Source organism: Thunnus maccoyii, chromosome 23 (assembly GCF_910596095.1).
Source record: "Thunnus maccoyii chromosome 23, fThuMac1.1, whole genome shotgun sequence".
Lineage (NCBI taxonomy): Eukaryota > Metazoa > Chordata > Actinopteri > Scombriformes > Scombridae > Thunnus > Thunnus maccoyii.
This window is the reverse complement of record NC_056555.1, coordinates 15,076,219-15,102,123: the sequence shown is the minus strand read 5'-3', so window position 1 is coordinate 15,102,123 and position 25,905 is coordinate 15,076,219. Positions and strand designations below refer to the sequence as shown.

Below are 25,905 nucleotides of genomic sequence, written 5' to 3'. Positions count from 1 at the left end.
AAAACAAAACTATAATTGATATCATCAGCACTGTGAACATTTTTAAGTGCAAACTACAGCTACTTTCAACCAAGCTGCAGCGCCAGGACTTGCACTACTTTCAAAACATGCATTCAGAACTTGAGCATGAGGGCATAGATGTAGCTCAACTCAAAAGGTCTCGTTACATTGAACAAGTGCAGAGCATTGCATCTGAGCTTGAAAGACATTTCACAGACTTTGCATCACTCGAGCCAGACGCCTCATACATGTGTTTCCCATTTGGCACAGATATTGATGTGGATGACATTGTCTCCAAAATGGGAACACTTATTCTCCTGGACACTACTGCAATGGAGCAGGAAATTCTCACCTGACAGAATGATGTTAAGATGAAATCCAGGGCATCCGCTGACATGAAAGGTGAATTTTGGCACCTGCTCTCAGAGCAGAGGTAGCCTAACATAGAAAAATGTGCCTTTTGAGACTTGCCACCAGCAACTACACCCCTGACTATAAGAAACTAGCATCCTGCTCCCAATGCCAAAGATCCTATTAAGGTAATCACTCCCTTCTCTGAAATGGAAAACATGTGTCTGCTGTATAACAGTAGCTATCACTATGGGAAATTGACTGGGATTTGGGACTGGTAGATCCTGCGCTGGTGAAAAATGTAAAAGTTGATCTGAAGTTTAAAAACGATGGGCATCCTTGTTGTAGGATATAGACAAATCATGTCAGACATCCGTAGAAAATGCTATAAATGTAAGACTCAAACAAGGAGCTGATGTAGAACTTGTCATACAGCTAAGGTTGAAAATATTGGGTTGATTGTCTTGTCAGCTCGCACAAGGAGAAAAGAGAATAAAGAATGGGATGTCTTTGCCTTATTTAAACCTGCACTCAATTATTTTTAGTCTCTTAAAAGCAACACAACACGCAGTGAACACAACACAACATGAGCATATGAAGTACGGCTGACGTCTTAGCAAACAGATGCCGGATATTTACGATTTTTAGTAAAGTGGCTGATGACACTGACAGTAAATTTCTCTTGCATTAAGGGGACCTATTATGCTTTTCCTTATTTTCAGTCATTCATATATATATATATATATATATATATATATATATATATATATATATATATATATATATATATATATATATATATATAATGTTACAATGTCAGATGTTCATATTAAATGTGGCTAAAGTGTCAAATAATGAGGTAAACATATGTAGAAGTTTTTTCATTACACAGCACAGTGAAATAAAATAAGTTGTTTTACCTGTTGGAGGTGTGCTGGTTGTCTGCAGCTCAAACATCATCATCACTGTGGCTGTTTCTGCTTGTATTATTCCTCCCCTGCATTATTTCTAACTGATCCGCTGAACAAATAGCTCCAAATATCTCCATATCTTGCTGTGTTGACCAGTTTTTAGCACTGCTAACAAAGCTCTGCTAATTTGGTGAGGAACACATTTAATTTACTGTAAATGCTTCACAATAAAAGTCTCCCGTTATTTAGTCATTTAAAAGCTTTCAATATGAAGCAGTAAAGCAGGAAATGTTGGGTTTGCATCCACGGTAACTTAACACGACCCTGATACGGCTGCCCCTCAGCAGGCTTCTGGAAAACTGGCTAATCAGAACAGAGTGGGCATTGGGAGGGGGGCCTTAAAGTGAGGGAGGTAAGGCTGCCTGTTAAGAGACAGAGGCTGAACTGAGGGGCTGCATAAAGGGTAAGTATACGATAAAAAAGGAGTTTTTTTAACTGTGAGTCATGCGAAGCTACTCTAGTGGAGTCCCAGAATAAAAACATAGAGCTGGAAATGAGCATAATAGGTCCCCTTCAATGTCAAAACCATACAGTTATAGCTTGAATACTATTACTTCTTTATTTATGAATATAAAAGTGATAAAGAGTGAGTTTGTGGCATTTATAAAAACTGAAATCCAATTCTTCATGTAACTAATGCAATGCTGTGATATCCATGGTGAAATCTAAAATCATTTTAAGTTGCACTCTGCAGTATTGTCATGTGATGTTAAAACAGTGCCAACATAACCAAAATTGAAAACATCAATCCTCTACTTCTTCTACACACTGCAAATCACCTTCAACAACCTTAAAAGCGTGCTGATGATCACTCAAACACACATACGCACACACACACACACACACACACACACACAGTTTTGTATTAGAAAAGGATGTATACATAAGACTGTCAGGGTGAAATCTATCCTGTATACAGAATGATCTGTTTGATCCATGTTTGAGGAAGAGATAAAGAGACTAGACTGCACATTTGGCATCTGATAAAACACATTGTAAGCTCTTCAGTGTATTACACCAGAGTGGGCTTTGACACTCGTAAACACACACACACACACACACACAGGCTCAGCACAGCACAGCCAGATACTTAATGCAGCCAAACACAGCAGAGGCTCAGGGCTTGTCAAACAATAATGCAGGGGGACCATGAGACAAACATACACACATAACTGATAAATACACTACAAGTTGTTACACTGTTACATTGTATTATACCATACATACACACCCCACACACAAGCTCAACTCACACTGCATAAAGTCAAATACAGGAAAAAAGTGATAGCCTGAGACATAGCACATTATCTTTACACACAGTGGAGTGGAAAAACCTCACCAGGAGTCTTGATCAATGATTTATCTTTATCTCTAAAGTTTACTGAGGTTATTATGAAACTAATTCCACACAAGTAGATGATACCAGTCTAAATGCTAAATTCTATGCTAAATATGAAGCTGGAGTCAGGCAACGATTATAGTTTAGCTTAGCATAAAGAGCTAGCCTGGCTCTCTCTAACGGTTAAAACACCTACCAAGACCTCTAAAGTTAAATAATTAACATGTCTTCTTTGTTTAATCTGTACAAAAACTGAAGTGTAAAAATAGCCTGGAGTCTTGTCAACATTGAATGTTGCCAGGCAACCAGCGAAGACACTAGGAAGTCACTGAATCTAACTAAGAAAGTCTAACATGTAACGTTAACATCCATAAAATTAAAATTTGTCTTTTTTATGTTTTGTTTTTAGTCCAAATTAAACAAACAAGATAAAACAAGTGAATTAGCAGTCTTAAGATGTGCTGTTTTTTTTGGTTACCATGAGAAGGAGCCAGACTAGCTGTTACTTCTTTCTTACACTCTTACTGCTAAGCTAAACTAACCGCCTGCTGGTTTTAGCCTCATATCTAGCATAAAAACATGGGAATAGTATTTATCTTTTCACCTAACTCTTGGCAAGAACAAAGTAGAGCCTATTCCTTTAAAACTACATAGAAAAAGAAAAATCTGGTTGAAAACAAATTCAATAGTTGGTAGGAGATAGAATGCAAACATATCATATGCCCCTCCACCTATAACCCATACTTTTCACTGCACTGTAATACTGACTGTACTGACTGTAAACAGACAGCAGGCCATTTTAAACTGTTCGGACAAACAACCAATGCTTCTGATTTTTCTGGAGAGGACAGTCTCTAGATTATGTCCACAGAAAGACATTATTTATTTACTTATTTATTTCTCCTCCTGCAGAGTTTATTTGTTACCAGTACTTGGTGCTACAAAAAAAAAAAAACTAGAGAGGTTTATTGTAACGATGGAGCCGAGGCAGGAGAGGCATGATCTGGCATCAGGCATACAATTCACTCTTTGGCACGTTCTCCATTATCTGTCAGTGTTGTCAGACGCACACACACAGAGACACACACACACGCACACTCATATACTCCAAATCAGTCTCCCCTCATCGGTGAAATTGCTTTCAAGGGAAGGGTAAAAAAAATTCACTCTGTTCATTCTATGGCGAAAAATAAAGTTAAGCCAGGCAGTGGCCAGCGTTGTGTTTCCTTTGACTCTACACCATCAAGTGGTTGAGATGCTATCCCATCACCGAGCCGATAAGTGCAGAAGAAAATTCAATTACATCTCAGTGAAATGTGAAAGGTTTTTCTTCCAGAGTGAACGCACGTCCATGCCTGTGCGGACCTTCACTTTTAATCTTTTCTCTGACATTGGTCCTCGCTGGAGGTGATGTGGGCTCTTACAGAGCGACCGGACCGGTTGGCAATATGAAAGCAGGTCTTTTTCAAAATGGGCTTAGTGGGTTACTGTAGAAGCAAACTAATGGTGCGTTTAATGGTTACCAAATGGGGTGAAAGAGTGGAATCAAAGAGAAGGACACCTGGTCTGCAACAGTAGCACAAGTTTGACTTCACTTACCTAACAATGTCCTTTACAATAAAGGCTGAAAACTTAGTTCTGCTAGGAGAAGCAACATTAATTTTGAGTGATCATGAGTCACTGACAATATTTTCAGCTTCTTTTTCTTTCTTTTTGTTGAAGGTTGCTTAAAGGTCCATTGTGTAGAATTTAGTGGCATCTAACAGAACAGACTTGGCAGAAATGAAATATAATATTCATAAGTATGTTTTAATTAGTGTATAATCCCATAAAAATAACAATCATTGTGTTTTCATTACTTTAGAATGAGCCCTTTATATCTACATAGACAGCGGGTCCCCTTCCACAGAGCCCACCATATTGCACCGCCATGTTTCTAAAGTAGCCCAGAACAGGCAAACCAAACACTGTCCCTAGAGAGGGCCTTTTGCATTTTTTGCCACCATAAGTTCTCCTACACGCTTGGAAGGGGAGATGTCACTATATCTTACACGCTGGTCCTTTAAGGCAGCTTCATCTTATGTTGTTGTTCGCATGGACTGGCATCTCCGGTTTACTTTCACTTTACTGTTTTAACAACTAACTTATTTTGAACACCCGTCACCTCCACAAAACAAGGCTAGACCTGACACAGGGAATGACACAGCCTGACATACATACTGCAAAGATGACTCACCACAAAAAAACACAGTTGAAGTCATGGTAACTTCAGCACACTGTGCATTAAAGCATGAAAGAGTTTCTTATCATAATTTCTGAAATATACACCCCTCATTTTCTGATACTGACCACCCATATTCCAAATGGACAAAACTACAAAACTTAAAGAAGGTAGTGTTTCTTTCCCCAGATCTACATCATTAAATCTCACCATTTCCTCCCTGTCTTTCTTCTTCATTCTGTAACCTAAACTCCCCCTCACTCTCCTCCTTGTCATCCCGGTTGCTCATTACAGTGAGTGAGGTGACAGCAGAGGCAAGTCGCCTTGTCAGCAGTTCGCATCCTCTTCTTCCCCTCCCACTCTCCTCTTCCTCCACCTCCTCCTCTCCACTCATTTCCTTGTTGATCTACCGTTGTGAGGTTGCCGGCGAGCTGTCAGGACAAGGACTCTACCCGGTGATGAACGCTGAATCTGACAGTGTCATCCACGCCCAGGACACCTAATGTCCCTTCACATGGAACAGTAGGGAACAACCTGTACCCGTTAGATCGCTACCTGGTATATGTGCGTGACTGGGAGGTAAGGCAGGTGTGCAGCATGAATGCAGCACATTTACCTATTTTTCTCTTTTCAATACCTGTGAATCTCTCACTCTCTGATCATCTTGAGGGTATATATTTATATGTTGTACTTGCTTGTGGCATGAATAAGGTTAAACACACAAGCATGATCTGGCACCCAGATGTGCAAAAGTAAACAGCAACAGAGCAACTCTGAGATTTTGTCATCAAAGATTTGACACTAGCTGGGAAACTAATGAACTGTCAAGAATCTAAGTACGTAACCTCCAGGTTTTATACAGTGTTTTATAGTGGAGGCACCCAGCCTCACCTGAAATAAAAGCGCCTCCACTAACGCCACAAGATATGATTATATTTTTATGAAATACAATATTAGGCTTATTAAGCAGTCATCTATTGAATCATCTGTAACTACACGGATAATGAGATGAGATGCATCAGATTTATCATTCACATTATATGTTTGCTTCACAGTAATTCATTGGACAAGCATGTCATAATGTCAGGGGAAAAGTATCCTTACACTCCGTAAGGATACGTCTTGGAAAACAAGTCAGAGATTTGCCTATCAGTGCATGACCACAACTGCAGCCCAAACTTGGAAACTTTGGTTGTCAAAAGACAATGTTTTCAAAAAATCTCTCTTTCACTGCTCATATACAGTAAGAAGGCAAAATGTGCACTGACAGTGAAGTTATTGAGGGAAGCAGCCAACACAAGGTAAGTTAACGCTAGCGTTGGCAGCTAATGCTACCTCAAACTGGCCCCTAACTTCTCCTGCTTACTGAAGCCATGTGCTGTTTTCTGTACAGGGATATGTGCCCACACAGTGTTATTGAAAATACCAAATTCAGAGGACTGAGAACTGAGGTAATCCACACCCAGTTAGCGGCATTTCAGGGAAAAATACATCCTCCTGAGGGACTAATTTAAAAAATTATCCAGTGTAGCAATGCCTGTGTTTACTACTACTGCAGGCCTAAGAACATGTCCCCTTCATGCAATGGATGGTCATTATTTTTCTTTTTACTGCAAGTCATTAAATTCATCAATGAAGTGATTCACCACATAGGCAAAAAAGTGGCAAGTCACTCCACTAGACAACGGTTCATCCCAGTATCAAGGATTTCAAAAAGTTGGGAACGGTTGTGTGTGAGTCTTCCAGCATGCCAACATTGACTGGATGTGATACAACAAACAGCCTTTTCAAAATAGGCAAAATAAATGCTTTCAACAAACTTGAGAAGCACATATCTGAGCTTCAGGGTCTGAAAAACTTTGGCTTGTCTGACTGTCTTTCAGAGACTTTGCCAGTTGCAAGACAATATGCTCTTCATCTCTATGGCCTGAAAAAGAAGGCAAAAGGCTAGCTCTGTACCAGTCTTGATGAGCTTCATTGCATTCTTGCATCAACAACAGACATGCCTGTCTCACATCTGCCTCCCACTGAAGATGCTTTTGAACAGCATGTCCTACAGGCAATGTACTAGATTGGTATATGGTGCCACAGTCACATCCCAAAATCCCTTCTATGGAATCCAGTCGAGAAAGGTTGGATACTCAAAGATGGCACATCACTGCAGCCTGTTGATTCTAAAAAAGAGCCTGCACCAAAAGGAGAAAGAGATGTCACCCATCTCCACTGCCATGATAAGGACTGCAGTCAAACTACAAAGTGCCAGTGTCTGTTTGTGGGATTGCACTGCACAGACTATTGTTCCTGCATTAACATGGACTGTCCCATGCCTGTGATTGATTCACTCCATGAAGAACAATGAAAAAATATGAAAAATAGATAGATATTGATATTTCCCCACATTTCGTTTCTTAGTTTATACATGTGAGAAGTTAATGCCCTTAGTTCTTGAGATGGTGACAACACATTTGCATTTAAAGTTGCACATTATGGTTTTGGTAATAATAATAAATAAGACAACAACCAAGAACTTTTTTTTCTGAACAACACAAATTCAGACTTATGAGTTGGAAATTTCACTAATTACTCAGTGAAAAAAAAAAGAAATGTGATAAATGAATGATTTCACTAATGTAAGCAAAATAATGGTTCTTTGGAAATGTATCTGTCTGATGTATCCACCAATGACTGCACTTTATGTTGCTGATTCACAATAAAACCATATTTGGACATTGTGATTGCTTTAAGGTCGCTTTTAGGTCTAGAGATACTACCTGAGAAGCATCAGGGCTAATATGAAATATGTATATACAACCAGTGGGTAAAAAAACATACTACTGTACTAAAAACTGTACTATTTGTGGTTATACTCACTGGATAGTCACAATAATAGTGCTCAGTGGCAAACTATTACTTCTTGTTTTTGATGAGACAACATCAGCGACGACCTGAGATGAATTATTAGCACAGCCGGGTACTGATTACAGTATTATTAGATTAGGATTAGGATTACAAGTTAGTATGTCTCAGAAAAATTAACTGCTTGATATTTCCATCTATTATAAGGCCTTAAATAAAAGGCTGCTGTTTCACAACAGAACCATATTTTGACATTCTGGTTGCTTTGGAGTGTAGGGAGACTACCTGTAGACCATCAGTGCAAATATGATGTAAATACAACCAGTAGGTAGAAAATGGCATGGGATTAATTTGGTACTCCCTCTTTCAGGGCAGGCATTTTTTGGCACTTTTTTGCCTATGTGATGAATCACTTCATTGATGAATTGGATGACTTTTGCAGTAAAAAAAAATGATGACCATCCATTTCATGAAAGGGACATGTCAAAGTTATGAACAAAAGAAGTCATGTTTTCTTCTATCCAAGGTATCTCAAAATTTTGTGATTTTGTGTGGCAGAACACATCTGAGGTATTTCTGATTAAGTATTTGCAATAAAATTGGGTGGGGGGGTGAGAGCACTTACCACCTCCACTAACTTTCCTGGCCTAAACCCTGAATCCCAAAAGGTTATTCTTGTAAAACAAAAAAACGAGAACATCACATCAGCATTAAGTGATTCACGCATGACAAAGATGGATGATTTGTACTTAAAAGGTCAAATAAAGCCTCATATTTCCAGGTTTTAGTACCTCTTCTGTTGCTTGTCTGCGCTGCAGAATGAAGCAGATTTTTAATTCGTCCCTCTATTTGAACCCACAAGAGATTTATAGCTCACACTCTGCCACCTCTTCAGCTAATGGGTAGGGCAGTTAAGGGTACCAGATGCCTGCTTTGGGGCATTTGGCTCTGTGTTTTTCTGCAACGAGGCATGCTGTAACATGCTGACTGATAAAAGGGAAGGTCATTGGGCTAAAATTTTAAACTGCATTTATTGACTTGTTATGGACATCCTTAACAGTTTCATAAGAAAATATAGAGGACTTAGTGTGAGGACAGAGAGTGAAAATATGGGCAGGCGACCAAAGCAAAAAGGTTGGGACAAAATGTGCAGCCAGCATGTGGACAGACAGATGTCTCTGACTGCCAGTACTTCTGCTTCTCATTAGCACCCCCTGCTGTTCAGAGGGGAGTTATTTTGTCCATTTGTGGAGCTGCAGGCAGTTGAGATAGAGGGGCAGGTACACACAAACACACAAAGAACAGAAACACAAACAGACACTCATCCCCGGACATTATGCTCTTTCTTTTTTCTTGGCTCACGCTCTCTCTCCCATACACAAACACTCACCTACACACGGGGGACATTTTATCGCAGCAGAGTCAGGCAGGAGTTGAGGTATTGACTGGCCTGCAGAATGGGACTGAGGTATTCTGGGACGCCTGAGATGATGGAGACTAATAAGATGGCAGACCATTAAAGACAGCCGGAGAAAGGAACAAAGGAGTGGAAAGGGACAGCATTAATACCACTTTGGCACATTGTGTGAGTGTATGAGTGCTTGCATGTGTGAGAAGGACAAGGATGTTTAGGTCAACAAGCCTATATATCACACAGCTCTGCCACTGTACTCGAAATCATTATCTGAAATCATACGAGCTGGCTGTAGCCAGAAAATGGCATTCATGTGAGCCATTAGCAATTCAAAAGATCTGTATTCAGGCTGAGAACAAAGAGTGCCGTAATCGAGATAGATCTTCAGCCCCGTAATGATCACCTCATTTTTCCCTGAAAATGGAAAACATTACGGGAAAAGTACATTTATTGTTTTATTTCTTATAGTGTTTCTGCCAGTTCAGATAGATTATTACTGCATAATAAGCCTTTCTGCAGCATATTAAAACCTGAAGACTGTACTCCCCAAATTCCATCAACATGTCTCCTGCCCCACTAGAGGGGACAAGACCTTGGACCATGTTTACACCAACATGGTTGAGGAAAACAAAGTCATTCCCCTCCCCCATCCAGAACAGTCTGACCACCGCTCAGTGTTCCTACTCTCCAAGGATACACCACTCATCAAATGTGTGAAACCCTCAGTTTAAACAGTTAAAGTTCGGCCAGAGGGGGCAGATTCTGTCCTACAGCACCGGCTCCAACACAACATGTTTGCCACTCAGGCCACCCTGGATTCCCACACAGACATCGATTCCTATGCCTCCCCCATTCTGGACTATATCAACACTAACATCAACAGTTTTAACACCCTCAAACAGATTACAACATTCCCAAATCAGAAGCTGTGGACGAACAGAGAGGTAGGGTAGGGACATCAAGAGGGCCAAGCACAGCTGCAAGCTTAAGATTGAGGAGTACTTCAACAATTTTGACCCCAGATGCATGTGGCAGGGCATCCAGGGCATCACTGACTATGAACCCACCAATACTCCCCCCACCCCCCAACCAGCAATACCACCCTCCCTAATGACCTTATTAATTTTTACGCTCGTTTTGACTGGGACAACCAGGAGGTGGCCATCAAGGCTGTGCTTCATGCAGACCACCAGCCCCTTACATTTCCCCCACCAACGTTTGTGCTGCATTGAGCAGGATTAATGCATGTAAGGCCGCTGGCCCTGATGACATCCCTGGACATGTGCTCAGGGCCTAGGCAGCTGACTGAGGTGCTGACTGACATCTTCAATCTGTCACTGGCCCAAGCACCTGTCCCCACATGCTTCAAATCCACCTCCATTCTGCCGGTGCCAAAATATCCCTCTGCAGCGAACCTAAACGACTTCTGCCCTGTTGCACTCACCCCCACCATCATAAAGTGCTTTGAGAGGCTGGTTCTGGCTCCTCTCAAATCCTGCCTTCCAACCACACTGGACACCCTCCAATTCATGTATTGCCAGAGCAGGTGCACAGAGGCAACATCTTCACATGCTACATTCCTCCCTCTCCCACCTGGACAACAGCAACACCTATGTGAGAATGCTGTTCATCGACTTCAGTTCAGCATTCAATACCATCATCCCCTCCAAACTGATCACCAAACTTGGGACCTTGGTGATCAGCACCTCTCTCTGCAACTGGATACTGGACTTTCTAACCAACAGACCCCAGAATGTTAGGTTCAACCTCACCCCCTCACCCGTCCCACAGGGCTGTGGGCTGTGAATCCTCTCTTCTACTCCCTCTTCACACACGACTGCACTGTACATGGCTCCAATACCATTATCAAGTTTGCAGACGACACAACGATGGTCGGTCTCATTAACAACGAGAGACAGCCTACAGGGAGCAGGTCCAGCACATGGTAGTGTGGTGCGCCGACAACAATCTGGCCCTCAACATCAAGAAGATGTGGTCATTGTGGACTTCAGAAAGACACACACACCCCCATCCGTATCAACAGGATGGAGGTTGAGCATGTCACCAGCTTCAAGTTTCTGGGTGTCCACATCTCTGAGGACCTCTTTTGGGCCCTCAACACCTCAACCCTGGTCAAGAGGGCTCACCAGCTCTCTTCCTCCTGAAGAGACTGTGGAAAGCCCATCTGTCTCCTCAGATTCTGGTGAACTTCTACTGCTGCACCATCAAGAGTATCCTCACCAATTGCATCACAGTTTGGTGTGGCAACTGTGCTGCATGAGACCAGAAAGCACCTCAGGGTGGTGAAAACTGTCCATGCATCACTGGTACTCCACTCCCCGCCATATTTACAAGTACTATTCATATTTAGACCACTGCCTATATTGGTTATATCTTCTATAGTGTATTCATATTTATACTACTGTCTATCATGTTTATATCTGATCTATAGTGTGTACATCGTACTCTTATCATACCTCAAGCTGTTTACTCTGCATTTCCTAGCATTTACATTTCATATTGTTCATACTGTTACCAGTGTTCATAATGTATATAGCTTAGCGTATTCATATCACTCTGTTCATGCTGGTCATTCTGTATATATCTCAGCACATTCATACCTACCCCTACTGTTTATTCTATTTATATATTATATATATGTACATTACACTGCACTGTACTTTACTGCTTCTTTAGCACTTCTGGTTGTCTCAGTACTCTGTGAAATGACAATAAAGTTGAATCTAATCTAACTAATCTAATTTCAGTGGATGGCAGCCTCCAGGGACAAGTGAATCGGTTCCTAAACCAAAACCATTGTTTGACTTGGTGCAGTGAGGAATATAAAAGATCAGTAATTCCCAAATAGAGTTAGAAAAACAGCAAGCATAAGGGTTTTCTATGTACTTTTTCACTGTCCACCTTCACAGAAAATAAAAATTATTGTGCTGTACTTGGATTTCTCACAGCAATATTACCAACTTGTATAATTATAATTACAAATAGTATGAAATAAAATAAAAAGCTACTGAAGGGATTTGGTATTGCTCTTCCATTAAGTTTGGGGACTCGGAAGAGACAGATTTTATAAAAAAGGTCAGAATCGAAGCAGCAGAAGTCATATGGATCAAGCTTTAAAAAACACAGGACTCTACATTTCCCATGATCTTGATACCATTTTTTGTTAGACCCACCTTGCTGGGTAAAGAACCCAAATTTTCTCCACAAAGCCCAGTTTGTAAAGCAGACTTTCTGAGATGAATTTGCTATCTTCTAGCCCAAGCTGAGATAACCCAGATGACATCACTATGACATCATCAGAGGTCATTTTCATGACAAAGCTCCTCCAGCGACACATTACACAACTGTTTTCACAGGATAAGTTGTACTCTTAATGACTTGTAAACTGACTTTGACAATAAGTAAAATCAGTGGAGTGCTCCTTTAAAAACATTAATATACTTTATTTCTACATGTATCTGCTTTCATTCTGCTTTTCACAGCAGTTTGTATGTTTAAGAAGATCTAAGGCACTGACATTAATACTGAGACTGAAACTTAAAAGACTGCTGATTCTGACACACACACACACACACACACACACACACACACACACAAACATTTCAAAGCGCATACGCACAACAGATGCTGTACACACAAGAGATGCTGCAGCAAAGTCATCAAAATGTTGTGCTTTTATTAAATCTCCTCTATAATAAAACCCTCCGCTTGCCTTGCTCACAATGCTGAGATAAGCTGCAGAACGGAGGGAGAAGAGGAGGAGAAACTCTCAGATCTGAACATTTTATGCTCACCACTGTTCTCCTAAAGAGATGGGGGATGATGTGACACTGTGCAGGAATGCAGCACAGCATCACTGTGGTCCTCTTTCTTATTTCTGCACAAGTATGTATAGTATGCCTTGTCTCAAGGTCTACATGCATTAAAAAGAACAAAACAGTGAACGACGTCTATGATCATGCAACTGAGCATGAGCAGATCTGGTATCACTTTTCTATGGTAGCTGTCTTGCATAAAGCAGGCCTCGGGGTGAAAATAAATTAGATGCAGCATCACTTTAATTAGAAATTACTCCAAGCGCTCACACTCTTTAAAAGCTTCTTTCATTCATTCACAATGCTGCTGAGTGCTGATTTCAATTTTCGAGTGAATTTAGGCTGCTCAAAATCCCAGAGGATGTGTTTAAAATGGAATAAGCTAGAACAAAAACCAACAGCTGAATGGACAGACCCCTGAGGAAAATGACACTGAGTGCTCCTCTGATTGGCTAAGAGGCAAACCCTTTGAGCCAATAGGAAGATGACAACAGATAGGCTGATTTGAAAGACAGAGAAATAAAACACAAGGCTTGCTGATGGCTCTGCAATTATTACAATGATGGGTAAAAGAATAAAAACACATGCACAGAAATTCAGTCACATACTCACACCTCTATAATGTATAATAGACAGTCTCTAGATGTTATGCCACAACTGCACATCTTCCTGCTGTGCCCTCTGTTCCCATGACAACAGAACAGCAAGCCAACAAGGTCACTTTCTCCAGCTGAGGCAGCATGATAGCACAACCACGGCATGCAACAGAGACAGAGGGATATGAGGACAAAATATTAAATTATCAGGTGAAAGGGTGAAAGAAATTTGGCGAACTGAGATTGAGGACACCACATGTGGGAAATTGAATTTGCAGCTGCACAGGTGAGACTAATGCTGGGTGTCTGCCAGTGTGAGGACAAAAGCAAAGGGTGATCTGGCACTTCTCCTTTTAACAAGTTCAGCCTTGTGCAGTGTGTGTGTGAGTGTGTGAGTGTGTGTGTGTGTGTGTGTGTGTGTGTGTGTATGTGTGTGTGTGGCTGCCACACACCTCAAAGGCAGCTCCTGAATGACTAAAAAAAGCTTTGGAGACACTTTTCCACAATGCCCCTGAATGTCCTCCAACAAAATGGATCAATCATCCTATCAGTTCCTCCACCTGCCTCAGTGCATCATGGTCCCTGTAGTCCTGTCAGTCTCTCCACAGTGAGAAACTCTATTTGTCTCCGTTGCCACCCAAAGTGACAAAGCATTTCAATCTGTGTCCTTATTCATCCTGTGTCACCTTTCCATTTGGCAGACAGCACGACTCTACTAATTAGTGTAGTTTATTATTAATTCCAGTGATTAATTAGAGAAAAAGGTGTCTTGGTGAGATGACACAGCTGTCTACTTGTGCCACGACCAGAGATGAATTAATTTCCTGCAGAAACACCATAATTCTCCCCACTGTGATGTTTCAAGGTGTCAGCTTCATCTTAACCACTCGTGGCGTTTATCTACATCTTATTCCCGTTTATGATCAAGGACATTTTGAGGTACAAATAAAAATTATGACACAACCCTCTTAAATCTGATCTGCCAACGACCCAAATGTGTTGTCCTTCTTTTTATATTTCTCTAAAGTCATATGCTTTACCAGGTGCAGTCTGTGATCCTTCCTTACCTCGATTGCAGCTCACTTTATTGCCTGTCATTAAAGATTTAAAGTTTTAATTACACCAGGGGTTCAAAAGTGCAGATCGCCCTTAATTTACTTAACTTTTGAATGAAAGGATATACTGCCCAGAAACAACCCCAAAAATAGACTTCATAAATGTAATATCATTGTCATGTGCTCATTAAGATGAAACTTATTCTCTAACAAAAAAAGCAGAGGAGACTCATGGACTTGATAACTAATTTCCTCTCTGCCAAAAAAAAAAAAAAAAAAATCATGATGGCAGATTGTTTGAGCTAATTAGCATAGCACACCTCATTAAGGTGTTGGTGTGTGTATGTGTGTGCAAGTAATTTGTCAGGCGCACAGCAGGAGAACTGATTTAAAGGGCTTTTAGATGGTGAGCAGTATGTCAGTCTTTCTGTGCGCACAGTGAGCTGGTGGGGAAAAAGTGTCATTTTGGCAGCTGAATCGCCGACAGACTCAAATATCATGCCAAAAATTTGGGCTGTCACCCGCCAAAGGCTGACTGGCCAGTTTATATTTAACTCTGTTACCAAAAGAGTGAGTGTTTATCCTATCAGCGCCGTCATTAAATGCGCCCAGGATGACTCAGCCATGAGGGGAAATTATTTTGCTTGAGCTGTGAGGTGGAAGCATGCAGATTTTATGTGTGTATGTTTGTGTCAGTCTTTCCGCTAAAAGGTTTAGCTAAGCAAAGCTAAATTTAAACTGCAAATATAAAAAGTAGCTCATAAATTGCTCACAAACATACTCATACTCATTGTCAGATCAGTGTCATTGGAAATGAAAATAACTACTGCAGCTGTTTAAAACTGCAGATGTTGATGTGATTTTAAAACGCAGCTTTATTACTCATCGCCTGCAGGTGGCAGTATTAAAATAGCAGAAGCTTTTACTTTTTTTGCCTGTACATGTGATACTGTATGTCTACATCTGCGGGTCTAAATTGCTGTAGCTGCTCTTCTTGCTGAGAGATGGTGCAGGTTGGACCACAACTGCATGTCTGAACTGACTGCTGTTGTGGCTCGGCAACTGGCTTGGGATATTGGCTCGGCTCGGTTTTGGGTGCTTTGCATCAATGACGCAGTTTGTCTTTGCTTTTTCTTCATACAGGATGAAATGTCGACAGAATCAGTACCTAGCATTGTAAAAAAAAACACCACCTTGACCATGACTAATACATTATTGAAAAACTTTGATTTTTTTTCCCCTTGAAGTATTTTCATGAGCTATGTTCTATGCTCAAGAAGTTTAAAAAGTTTCAAAGTTTAAAATCATCCAAAAAATTGCTTGGCTTTTTATTATATTGCACACAACTGTATTTTAAACTGTATTACATTATTTATCAAGTAGCTAGATTTCCAAAATAGCACCAAGTTCAAGGTGTCTGATATTTATTTTTCTTTGTGACTGGTGTAGATTTACTGGTGGAAATCAATAAGGGATAATGCCTTTTACCTAGATTCAACCAAACTGTTGCACCTTATAAAGAGTTAGTGTCCATAATATTTTGTATATTCAGTCCATATGGCAGTTATGAACCCTTTGTCTGGGGCATTTCTGCTGTATCAGGCTCTATCAGTGCCAGGTATTGCACCAGTGACCTTATACATTCTAAGTGACAACTCTAACCAACCCTCGCCAACAATTTATTGGCTATTTTACTGGACAGGATGGCTGAGAAAGCAGCTGCACTCTTACTGATCTGCTGGTAGTGACTACACCTCACACTGCTGTCTCCTGTGTTGCACTTACTCTTGTTTACACATATTGTAGGCCTACACATCAGTTTTTGTTGCCCCGGACCAACACTGCAGAGTTATCACACATCTGCAATGACAACAACAACAAAAAAAAGTGTTTCTGAAGCTGGAGTGTATAGCCAACAATTTCCCTGTAACACTTTAGAAATGATTTGGATGTGAGCCCAAACTCTTGAGTAAACCTCACAGAGTGGAATCAAAGTGTGAACATTAATTTGTGCACTGGAAGTGTTATTAACAACTAGCAAATACTGATTGTTGCTTTGTTTTTCTTTTGCGACAATTTGAATCAAGCCACTTGAGTAAACATAGGTTGTTACTTGGAAATTGTGGCGGTCCAATTCAAAGATTTAATGAATGGGTGTATGTTAGTGAATCTTGTAGATTTATTTCAATTATACAAAATGACATAATAAGCCGGTCATTTGTGGTCAGCTAATTTACTCTTATACACCTGGAGGTCCCTTGTATACACACACACAAACACACACAGCAGTGATTTGAAAAGTAGTCATTCTACCTGCGGCTTGTCCACCAGGCATCTTCCTGAATGTCATTATTTATAGCTCTTCTGCTGTGCCATTCCTCATGCAAGAATATTCTACTAATAATGCTTACCCTCCATTTATTAGGTTTCTGGGGCCCTGTGTGTTGACCACAGCAGTTCTCAGTTTTGCTGCAAAGCAGAAAGTTACAGTAAACTTAAGGTCCCCTATGGAACTGTAAAACCAACAACAAAACCCCTGAGTGCAATTTTAGCACACTGCAGCAGAGGATGGCTCACACTGCTAATTAAAAGGCTATGGACATCCCGGGCAATCAGCCCCTTCCATGAATGATTTTAGATCTGACTTGGTGACCCTGAATACAAATCCCCTGCTGTCTCTAAACCCTCTGGTGCCTCCTTAAAACCTGGCAAGAGTGACCAGACTGTCAGGGTGAGTTTCCAACCTCCACAAGGTCCTCATTATATGTGACAGTGAAATCCTCATTTCTCTTCTCAGTTCACAACTTCCTACTTTTCTGCTCGTTTAAATGTTCCCACAGACACCGTGATGTTACCTGCTTGTTTCCCCTCTTCCTAACGGATCGGATCAGGCTCCTCTGGTGCAGAAATGTACAAACCATAGAGCGAGTATGGCTTCAAATTAGTACACTGAGTTCTTGTAGAAGCTCACACCGGTGCCCTTTTCTGAGCTGACCCTTCTGACACCAAGGCTTGAATTGCTCTCAGTAGAAGGAGTGGTGTAAATGAAATATCAATGATTGCACTTTGTCTGTCAGGTTCAGCGTGTGAAATAAGGCCTCATTACATCGGTGAGTGGAGGCAGTGCACAAAGAGGCAATGAGCTGTCCTTTTTATATGTTAATCAGGCCTTGTTTGGTGGTGAGAGGAGCCCCTCAATCATGCAAGACAACAGAAGCCACTCACTTTTATTTCTGTGAGAGGCTTTTGTAGATTTTCGCAGGGTTTAAGCAAAGGTGATGTCACACTTTCTTCTGTCTGGCCAGTCTATCATTTTGGATTCCCTTGCTGAACTGGTGGTGTGTACAGTGTTGTGTGTTTTACTGGAGTGTGTAGATTATCTACCATATGCCGTGTGTACCGTATCGACACACTGGTACACACACATGTACATTAACACACACACACAGATAGACAGGGAGCTATGTTCTGATCACTGCCAAGCCAAAGCATGCAACATGATAAGAACTGTTTTTTTTCACATGAACACAGATGTATTACATGTGTCAACAAGAAGTCTCACCAGTTTCCAGCATGGGGAAAGACCCTACAGTACACACATCAATGCATTATGGTAGTTTTACATTGCATAATTACACTTTTGTTACATGGTAATATTCATACATGACTCTTTCGAACTTAACGTGACCACAGTGGAGAGACAAGCCCGAATGAAGTGAACATGAGTGACGATGGATGCAATGAGGTGTGGTGCTACGCGGAGTTATGTCGATGCGATGTGGTGATGCCACATGTGTAAATGGACAACAAATCACTGACAACAATGCGGAAATACAGAAATCAACAACAACAGAATACAGCTTTTAAAAAGAGATAGACGCAACAAGAACAAAAAAAAAAAAAGAAGGACAAAACCACAAGCTGCTTTCTGTCTCAGCCCCAGAGAGTCCTGCTTTGAAGTGGTTTGCTTCAGAGACTGGGAGGTGGAGGTGGGTGGGAGTTGAGGAGTTGGAGGGGTTTACAAGTTAGCAAGGACCTTCTGTTGTGCACTTTGTTTGTACCTTTAGCTAATAGTCCCTAAGCACAAAGCAATCATAAAACCCAACAGCACCAAACGGCTTCTTTCAAGCAAAGTTCAAGCTGCTGAACTCCAATCGATTCTTGTCTTTTGTCCTTTTGTTTTTTGTTTTCTACCTTTTCAATTTCCCCTCTGGCTTTGATCATATGAAAGTCACTCCAGTTCAATTTTAACCACTGCAATCGCTACTTGTATTTGATAAAGGAGCAAAGAGACTTTTGTGACAACAGATACTGAAAAAGACTTGGGTTTTGAGTTAGTCAGCAGCCGTCTGTCTGTGTATCTGATAAATGGCTTCATGAAGCTTTATTTGCTGTCCATTGAAGTAGCAAACAAAGCCAATAATGAGAATTATTGGCTTACAGCTCTCCTTCCCCTCTATATTTCTGTCTCTCAGTCTATCCATGTGGCTGATTTAAAACAACACAAGCCTCTGAGGTGTTGAAAGTGTAGTTTTGTCTGTGCTTGTTGGTCTGCAGCCTTCTGCCACTTAATGTGTCCAGCACTGTGGGGGCTATGATTTGCCATCAATACACTTTTGCTTATATGCTATTTACTGCCAGGCTCAGACAATGCAGCAAAGCAATCCTGTGAAATGTGCGGTCCATAACAAACAAACCATTTTGGGGCGGATGGCTTGATTGCTATTGATGCACCTTGGCTAGATGAATACAATAATTTCCAGTGAAACCAGTGGCAGAGTGCACTTGGTTGGATAAAAGCAGAAGGCAGAGACATTTTTGTGCTGTCCTTCCTCTTTAGAGGAACAGGATAATAGATAATCTTGCTTATCTAATTCTGTATTTTGTAGACTGCCTATTCAACAGTAAATGTTAATTATTATACTCCCTCAAAGCTGCATGGCCAGCTCATAGTTGTACACAAGTACAGTCATTACAGCAGCTAATTGTTAGCTCTTTTTGTTCTATTTTTCATACTCCCCACGATAGAGGGTGCAAATTACCACATCAAACTAACATAAAAAACTTTCAGAAAAGAAGTGCTTATTTGGAATTCTTATACAAGTATTTGTACACGCTTGGAACTCCAACAGGGAGCAACAGCTCCATCACTGGCATATTACCATATGCCAGTGATGGCATCAAGAGATAACAGCGTCATCATCCTGCTTTGTTTGCTGAACTCAATGTAATTTTTTTTCCAATTGTTCAATTGTCATACAGACAGCTCCACCAAGGATTTGACCACTGTCCAGAAAATGGGATCTTGGTGTGATTGGTTTGGATATTACTGCTGTGTTCCAGTGGATTTATCTTGATAGTCTGACAAACACAGCGCTGACACTGTGAAAATAACAAATCATCCTGCGCATCTTAGATTCACTCAGGAAACAATACTGCAGCCTCAACAAGACCCAAAACCCAAGCTGATGTGACAAATGACATTTAAAACTGTGTGGAGTCACTCCCTCTCTGTCAATGAGGTGGCTATTTTAAGAATGTAGGAGTCTCCCTCTAAATTGCCTCATTGTTAACATGGAGAAGAAGTTCAGATTGTCCTCGGGAAGAACCTGAAGCATTTACAACCACTTCAACTTAGATAACACTACTGGGGTAGTTGTGTTGCCTAAAGTAGCTACTGCAGCATCGCCATTAACAGGATGCATGATAAGTGGCTGCAATTAAAATTTACAGAAAAGAAAATTAAAATTGTTCAAAGTAAATAAATAAGTTTAAAAAAAAAACATTGTGCAGATGTTACAAGGATGCAGTCGTCTTACCTGGGGACACAAGCGGTAGAGGTCTCCCCCTCGGGGGCCTCGGGGGCCGGGCAGCAGAACTGATGAAGCACTGTTTGGTTGCTGTGTGAAGAGGAGAAGAAACACAATAGAATAAATAGAAAAGATCAAAATGGTTAAAACTGAGATTTTTCTATGGTTATTAGTTGATGATTTATAATTATTATATTCAAAACCAATTCAGTAAATTGTGTGCCTTATATGTAGTGAGGCGGAAAATAAGGATGTGGAGTGTGAGGGTGGTGGATGGGCGTTTAGCAAGTCTGACTTTCATGTGGAAGTTCACCTCCCATCACAGACCTGCAATTAACATTCACTCTTATTATTACCCGTAACTTGAATCTGTAGCCAACCTTAAAGTCCTACTCCACTCAAAATTGTGTTTTGTATATTGTTACTTCACTTGGATGTTTGAGCTTCACTGTGCAGAATGAAGTGTGTGCAGAGTTTGACACTGGAAGGCTATTTTCATGTTCAAAGTTTCTCTAAGTGCACATTAATTGTAGTTCAAGACAAGTACATACGAGCATGGTTTGTGATGCCACAGCTAGTTTGGAGCCGATCCTGGTCCAGTATGCAACTTACACAAAATGTGATGTGGAAACTATAAAGCCTCCAGTGAACATACACTGAGAATAGACTTTTCAGTGAAGTAGGAGACATATTTGCATACTTATAGATTCTGGATTTTTTTTCTTAATGAGAGAAATGTAGTAGATGTTATTTTAAGGATTCTAACAAGATAATTGACCTTTTTTTGTTGAGAAGACAACAGAGGAGATTTAAACAAATGGCCAGTTGCTTAACCCTAACTAGGGATGTAAGTTTCGGTTAATTTTGCTTTTGATAGACCGACATTCATTAAATGGTAACTAACCGATTATAGTTGAGAAAAGCTCTGATGTAGCTTTCGTTTGTGAGAGCTGTCCAGCAGTCAGTGATCAGAGCTAGCTTTTCTGCCCTGGTTAGCTTGACTTTTAGCTTATCCTTCTTCACCTCAAAGTGTTTTCAATGCGTTTAGTCACAGTAGCTCTCAATGGCATAATGTACTTGGGTTTGAGGTACTGAACTACCTCTTTCAATCCCTCACCCTCTACCGCACTGATTGGCAGCATATTGGTCTAAATCATTTGGCACACCAACTGGGTGATGGCCTAATAACAAAGTAACACCTACGTTGTTACTACTGATAGACCGTAGGATTAGCATGCTAGGTTAACAGTCTGTCAGCTGTGTGACTTTATATCCGCGCTGTTAAGTCTTTCAGAGCACACAAACACCATAAACACACCTGTTACCTGCCCAGCACAGTGCTGTTAAACCCGATAAACCGCAGTTACACCTTGTTTTTATACTACACACAGTACAGCACAGCTATGCTAACAATGCTATAGCCATGGTAACAGGCTGCTAGCCGCCGTGCAGGCTGGTAAAATGGATCTATCATGTCTCTTGTATCTGTGGGTTGGTACTCCTATCAGTGTCGGAGCCTCCATGTGAGCCTCCATGTGAGCCTCCATGTGAGATGTTTCGGTTGACATCTCTACCCCTAACAATAGCCATATTTTATTTGCCATAATCTTCCTGACCTTCATAGAATTGTCCATTGACATTCTTGTTTGGTGATAGGGGTGTATTTTTATCTCTAAAAGCCAACTGTCAACACAACCTTGATGTGTCTATATTAAAGCCAAGAATGGGTGTCTCTTAACTGATACAATCTAGGTCCAATTAGAGCCAGAATACATACAGTTTATACATTTTGTTTATTTTCAGGTTACCTACTGACTGAAACAACCTCACTGTTTTACCTTATTCATCTGTTTGTCTAGACCCTGCCATTTCTCACCTGCCTACAAGTTGTCCCCAGTGTATTTCTGGTTCATCACCTGACCAGTCTCCTCCCCTAAACACCTGCTTCCTATTACTCATCAGCCCCAGTATATATACTCCCAAGTCAGCAGTCACTCCTTTGCCATACTGTCTACTATGCCTTGTAGCTTTAGACGAACATTTTCATTGTTTTATCTGTTGCCTGTTCACACCATTGCCTGTTTTTAACTCCTTTCATCCTTAGTCCTTCTAGTTTTGCCAGCCTTCTTGTGTGATCTCCCAGAAACAACATAATTTTGACCAAGGAAAGATTCATTCACCCCTAGAAACTCAACCTGTAGTGTCTGCTTTACACTTCTTGTTTTGACAGCCAGTCTCTCAGGCCCTCGCACCACCTTACTCAACACAGACACAATGTTGCTGCAGTGATTATTTATAGGAAAACTTTAAGGATTATCCTAGTAACATAAAATCCCTGGGCCAGTGTTGGTTTCGTTGGCAATCAGAAGACACTGACAGTTTTGTTGCATAATGTACAGTAGTCCTCCAAATAATGGACCCTGGTACAAGCAGATGTTTTTTAACAATCAAGCTGAAGTTGGGCCAATAGAGTTCTAATGTTGGCAAGAGTGCTCATTTACATTCTCAAATAGTCACAGCTGCCACTGAAGATTGCCAGATTTTGTCAGCAAATGCAAAACCTTCAGGCATTCTAGGCAATTATTACAAGTCAGGATACAAGAAGGATTTGTTGGTTTTCCCTCCTTTTTAATTGAGGCATGCCAAAGGACTAATATTTGTATATTTTTAAACTTTAAGGTACCTTGTGGAGTTTTTGACCACTAGTAGTTGATGAGCGGGTCCTTGTTTTGTTTGTATCGCGGACACACATGCGCACACTGTGGCTCAGGACATAGAGCGGGTCGGCCGCTAAACAGAAGATCAGCGGTTCGACTCCCAGCTCCTCCAGTCCTAATGTCGCGGTGTCCTTGGGGAAGATACTGAACCCCAAATGGCTCCTGATGGCCGTGCCATTGGTGTGTGAGTGTGTGTGTGTATGAACATTAGAAACTCCTGATGAGCAAGTTGGCACCATGTAGTGTAAAGCACTTTGGGTGGTTGGATGACTAGAAAGGTGCTATATAAATGCAGCTCATTTACCATGCAGACCATTTACATATTCCTGTTGACACTTTTCATGATATTCCACTGATTGACAGTCCAGTGTAAAGTAACGTGTAAAGAAACATAGCGGCACATGAAAGAAGACCGCAAGCTAGCAAACATGGTTTAAAAAAACGAAGGTTTGAAAATATTCAAAAAAATCTGTTTTTTTATGAAGAGACAAGTGTATGCAATACATTTGTCAGGCCTCAAGGACACACACCATTTTGATGAGAAACAGTGAATGTAAACATAACATTTGTTTGTTTACAAGAAGACTCCACAGGGTACCTTTAACTAGATAATCTCAATGTACAGTACAACAAAGTATGTGCTTGTAGTCCCAAAAGTTTAGTGTGAGCAGTCTCTCATATTCTGACTGATAGAATGTGGGAAAAAAGGATGAAAGATACAGATGGCATGAAAATAAAACTAAAAATCTGTCATGCCTTTGCTGTCAACATGTATTTATCTGTGTTCAGTTGATCAGAAAATTATATAGAAAGACAGATACTGAGTGTTAGTGTTTCATCACCATGGAGATAGAATCAAAGGGATGGGTTTCAGTATTTCAGCACCACAGAGAGAGACAGAGAGTTTGAATGTGTCAGCACCATGGAGAGAGACAGGAGGAGAGAGTGGGTTTGTGGTTCTTCAAAAACGTTTGCTTCTGGAAAGTTCCGCCCAAAAAAATAAAGATGGCTGCCAATAAAGCAAGAGCATTAATAGCCAGTCCTGTTCTCTCATTTCTATCCCTTCCAGCAAAGGTATAAATACAAGTGTTATCCTACAGCTCACCACAATGTTAACAAGCATTCCCTCCAACTTTCCAATTATTGTTTTTCTAGTTATTGACTAAGAAAAGAAGTGTTTTCACACAAAATTCACAAGAAACTGCTGAAATAATTGCAACAGTCTCACATTTTGGCAGTAAAATAATAAGTACAGAGTACAGGATAGTGTATCCACAGCTTACAACAGCCAGTCACCTTATAGCTTACTGAAGATATACAGTCACAAGTGAAGGTGATATTGAAATGTAGCAAAGAAAGAGCAGGGATATACATTTTTAATGTGCATGTGAGAAAGCCATGAGTAATGCACTCATGGCTTTCTCACATGCACATTAAAATTCTTGCTTGCTTTCTTCTCTCCCTCTTCTTTCACCTGGACGCTGCCTCAAATTCTTCACATTTGTGTTTCATCCATCTCTCCCCTCGATATCTTCCCTTCCTCCCACTCTTGTGTCCTTCTGTCCCTTTTACACTGATTTTCAATCACTGTCTGTGACTCCCCATCCCCCTATTCCACGTCCTACAGGCATTGTGTATAGAACGAGAGAGGAATTTGCTCAATCACTCTTGCTGTCAGAAGATGTAGCCAGTAAAAAGAGCAGCAGCATTGCATATGCTGTGTTCTATCCTGGACAGAGGTCACGAAGAAGGACAGCAAGGAAAGAGGTGAGATACAAAGGGCTGGATAAGAAAGCAAGGCTGATCTTCCCAGCAGCAACTATCTGCCCATCCCTAATCACCCCTGTGTTGCCATTTGATCTTCTGCCTTGTAGTCAATCTCTTCTGCTTCCCCTCCTGTTTGTCCCCTGGGAAAGGACAGAGAAAACAAGGAGACCTGTATGTCTTCTTATATACCTCCTCCAAGAGCGTGACTGCTGGTTCACCTCAAGAACACTCCAATCTAACCACCCTGCTCTCTGCCGTTAAGTGCAGTAGTTTATCACATAATACACAGGCTTCTTTGAAGATTTCTTCTGAGTCTAAACTGATTTTTTTTTAGACTAGCCATCTCTGAAACTCTAAATGTTGATCCCGAAATGGCTCACCCATGAAAGTGGAGATTGTTTAGTCTCTTTTTATGCCGCTCTCTCTCTGCAAGGACGGAGAAGGAAACAGAGAAAGCGCTTGCAAGGGAGGTTGGGAGGTATTTGACAGCAACAATGGTAGACAGTGCAGGGAGGGTATGACAGCAAATTAATTCCCATTGTTAATGGCTCCTCTAATTGTGTTCGCCTTAATGACCATGACACCACTGTGGCCATTTTTAATAGGTCGAGAACACAGGCGGTCTCTGAGGGGACACAGATTAGCGAGAGCGTTGAAATGGCAGAGCCACTTGTTCACACAGATAAAGGGTATAAAACAAATGGTGGTTGATACACACAAATTTATAGTGATAGTATTTTATGTATGTGCTGAAACTTACAGTCCTATCAACATGTTTTCCTGACCTAATCAAGTCAAGTGAATCACATTCACCCTAGCTCGAATAAAACTGGTACTATTTAAGGATATGAGGGACCAAAATCAATCAAAACTTTCACCTATCTTTAACCTAAAATATTTCTAATACCAAACATTTCTCATTTTTTGTATATAACATATACATATACATGCCGCAGTCCAATAGGATGTGGC

General features: G+C 40.8%; 1 protein-coding gene across 1 annotated transcript in view; it reads right to left on the bottom strand.

Moving 5' to 3' along the window:
* The window catches only part of iqsec3a (IQ motif and Sec7 domain ArfGEF 3a), a 112,504-nt gene that overhangs the window by 65,710 nt on the left and 20,889 nt on the right, over positions 1-25,905 (bottom strand). The window contains exon 2 of the mRNA XM_042403776.1: positions 20,459-20,539. The gene's annotated coding sequence lies outside the window, so the exon portion shown is untranslated. The remainder of the gene's footprint in view (positions 1-20,458; positions 20,540-25,905) is intronic.